Source organism: Pinus tabuliformis, chromosome 7 (assembly GCF_031772625.1).
Source record: "Pinus tabuliformis cultivar Carrire ecotype Pingquan chromosome 7, CPIR1, whole genome shotgun sequence".
Lineage (NCBI taxonomy): Eukaryota > Viridiplantae > Streptophyta > Pinopsida > Pinales > Pinaceae > Pinus > Pinus tabuliformis.
This window is the reverse complement of record NC_142293.1, coordinates 482,301,251-482,305,296: the sequence shown is the minus strand read 5'-3', so window position 1 is coordinate 482,305,296 and position 4,046 is coordinate 482,301,251. Positions and strand designations below refer to the sequence as shown.

The window sequence follows — 4,046 nt, the reverse complement described above, 5'->3', positions numbered from 1 at the left end:
CCTCCTCACCTGTACTCATCGATCCAACTTATCAACACCGGTCATGCAGAGCAGTAAGGTCAATTTGGTAGTACGTTAATGCTGCAAGAATTTTGGGCTTATAGTGGATAATTGAGGTTAACTGGACCGGCAAATTAGGGTTTGGGATGGACGTAGATCCTCACCAATATGATCATTTGGCTATCAATGACAATGATGTCCGTAATATTGTGCTCTCATACCTGATGCACAATTGTTTCAAAGAAACTGCATAATAAATTGCCCAAACTTGTGTGCCAGTTGGAGAGAATCATAAACCACCACCATATCCTGCGCTTCCTGAACCTTTATTGGGTTTCCACTGCCCTTTGCTTCTACCAACTTGCCTTTCCAGACCTTATTGAGACCTTTATACTCGTATCTTCTGTCACGAAAACTGCGCACAGTGTCAGAATAGAAAGGGTTTTCACGCATGCATATTCCTGCAACTCGTCGTTCAGTGACTGGCTTTTCAAGGACCCGTTTATAAACCTTTTGGCAGTACTTCTTCAAGCGATCTTTAAGTTTTGTTTGCTGCTCTTCCTTAGGGAGATCACGGAAAAAGCGTGGCAGTTGACCTTCTGGAGTGGGAATTTGCTCTGATTCAATTTGGTTTTTCAAGTGATAGTATTCACTTCTAGTAGCCATGTAGGATTCTCCTCGCCAAACCCATTCAAGTTGTCTAACGCATGTTTTACCAGGACGATTGAAATCACATGCTGCACAAACATCATCTGTGACTATTGAAGGGGGCTTAAGTCGATTGGTAAGGATAATGTTAGGATACATCGCTGCAACATCTAAATGATATATAAGAGGACACTCATCACGGTTCGGAACATCCCGCAGAGACTCCAACTGTCTCTTTATGTCATTTTTAACTTCCTCATAGTTAATTACAGAATCCAAATCCATCTTCCCCTCCACTTTGATAGCATACTGAAGATCTCGATCTAGATTGTCAATTAATTGCTGATATGCTAAGGGATCAAGACGAAATTTTGTGGGAAGATCCGAACGAAAGACACCAGATTCAAGACATTCAACGTGGCCTCCAATGTATGTCTCGCTCTCAAGAAGGTGCCCCTTGGAAAACCTTTCTGGTTCAGCCTGGTGCTTGTTAGGAACTGAATAAGATGCCATTATCTGGGGTTTTTCCATTGCAAAGCGGACCATATCTTCTGGATTCACCTCCAATGGATCATAACCTAATTTAGCTTTTGTGACAGCCTTGAGACCTTGGCTGCCCTGTGGTAGATAACTGTCACGGTTAACCCAAGCCAAGCAATCCAAATGGCATGCAAATTTAGCACGGCATTCTCCTTGAACTTGATCACAACGAAAACCAATTTCCTCATTTGGCATATTCGCTACTTTGAAATTTCCTTCAGTAGAAAAGAAAAGTCGCATCTTGGGGGTCTTTTGTTCACTAAATTTGGAAGCAATTAAACTGCTCTCCTGGACTTTGGGAGGTTACATGAACGAAACAAAGAAGAAACTTCCAAAGCTATTTTGGAAGTCGATCTTGGCTTTCTCTGATCGGTGGAGTAGGGATCCTCCTGGATCAAGGGCACACAGAGATGCATCAGCTGAGATGATGGAGGGATAAGTCTAGATCTGGCGATTCGTTTTCATTAATGCAGCAGATATTTTTCTGAGGAAATCTCGGGATATTTTGATAATGAAAACATCAGTTTAATATGTGTCACTGCCAGCACATCTTGGAGCGAACCTATGGCGGCGGGTGGTGATTTGGTGCCGATTGTGGAAATTAATGCCCACCATTATTTGTGACATCAGGTGAAATTCGCTGAGTATGGATGCATTACAATCAATTATGAGCAGTGGCGAAGACGTTGAGAACGTTTTTGTCCCATTCGGAGTTGAATTGGGTTGTGTGTGCCTATCATTCACTGCATTTTTTTTGTGTCTTGGTTTGTTTGTATGAAAACAGGGATGGCGTTGGAGGATCTGATGGTTGTAATGCTATCACTTTGCATGTGTCTTTTTGGCAACAGATCTGGAGTTTTCCGGAGCTATACGCACCCCTCTTCTACATTTATATGCCACAGCCAAATGTGAATAAGGAAGGGTCATGTCACTTGGGGTGTAGACCGACTAAGTCGACCTGCCCACCACACATACACACCCCTTCATGTCTGTTGTCCATTGCAGGTCTCTGCCCACCGATCCTCCCGTTGCATGCATTCCACTCGACGTGTTTAACTGAAAGCCACGTCACCAATAACCAAGTCAAGCAGGGCGTTGATTAGTTGTTACACTAGCTACTTACAGTGTTAGACGAGTTATGTGGTAAAGGCAGTGCATTTTCCAGTCAAAAATAGGGCAAGTCTATTGCTTATTCAGTGAGACATATGCTTGATTAAAGTGGGACGTCTTTCCCTTTTGCAGTGGACAAGTTACCTGCTGTTTTGTTGTGGATAGAAGCCTTCATTCTGTTGGTGCCTTCCACAATTTCCAGAGGTTCAAACGCTGCCTCTATTCACTGAGTTGAAATGCCAAGAGAGGGACAGCGTATTAGCTGAGTTTCTGTTGAAGCTTTGGTTGTATTTCTTCCTTACTGGTGGAGCCTAAACATGGACTGGAATCTCCTTACTGTTGGCTGTGTTTGGGCACAACTGAGCTTCATCAAAAGACTACACCAGACTTCTTGAAAGATTATAAATGCTGAAAACGGTCCACGAGTTTTTTTGATTGCACTGCACATGGGAGTCATTGACTATTATATATATTTCCTTGCTGATTCTCTACCAATTTTGGACTCGGTATGCTTATGTTCATTCTCTGTGGGAAGATTTTCTTACATAGCTGGTGGTGCTTTAGTATTGTAGCAGTCATATACAGCCACTCTTTATGCCTCTCTCCACTGGTATCTCTAATACTCCTGAAAATCACCTACAGCAGTATGTTCACAGAGTGTTTGACCAAATACCTCACTAAAAGACTAATACTTAAAAAAATAAAAATAAAAATAACTTTTTAGTGATAGTTTTTTTCATTATTAGATTTTATAAATTTTTGTCGATAGGAAAAAGAACATTTCAACTTAAATAATAAATTAAAAAAACATTTTATGTTTTTTAATTTGTTGTTAAAAATAAAAATAAAAAAAAAATACAAAAAACATCAAAACAACACAAAATAGTTTTTTTTGTTTTTTTTTTAAAAAAAAAAAAAAAAAAAGAAAAAAATACTAACTTCATTTTAAGGTTTTCCTAAATAAATTGTGTTGATTTTACAATTTTAAAAGAAAATTCAACTTGAATAATAAATTAATTTTTTTTTTTTTTAATTTATTGTTTAAAAAACAGTAAAATCAACATAAAAAAATTCACAAAATTTACACAGACTTGAAAATAAAAAAAATGGAATACTTGGAAACAAATTACAAAAATCGGTTTATCAACCAATGGTGGATTCTTGTTTCGATAGCTTTAAGTTGCCATTCACATCTTTCTGTTCTATGCTTTATGACGCACTAATATGCAGGACCGAATTGCCAAGCACATGAGTTATCGATCACAAACAGGGAGTATTATTTTTCATGGTTAGTTTTAAAATGGATTGAAACTTAAATCATGAATTGAGTCACTTGCAACGCTTTGATTTTTCCTAAATCTGTTTTATTTGGTATGAAATTTTTGCGTAAGAATCATGAAGGAAATGATCAATTCTTCTTGAACAAACTTATGTTTCCTTTCTGCCAAGTTTTTTTCACAGGTAACAGGATAACAAAGAGATCATTTAGGAGATTACATTGTGACGACAATTAGTCTTCCAAAGACTAAATTCATGAAAATTTCTGAAGACAAATCCATCTCCACAACCACTACCTTCCACCTCCCTGAAAAAGTTTGAATTCCACCAATCGTACATCCATAAGGCATGACACTTCCATATCCATTTTTCACAGCAAGAGTTCTTATTTCATACACCATGCATTTCCTTACATCCATTCCTTACAAGCATATTGTCATTTCCCATGTCATTACCATTCCCCTTCATTT

At 38.4% G+C, this 4,046-nt stretch overlaps 1 pseudogene; it reads right to left on the bottom strand.

Moving 5' to 3' along the window:
- Positions 1-237: 237 nt before the first annotated feature.
- LOC149248107 (DNA polymerase epsilon catalytic subunit A pseudogene) lies at positions 238-1,383 on the bottom strand (annotated as a pseudogene).
- Positions 1,384-4,046: the final 2,663 nt, after the last annotated feature.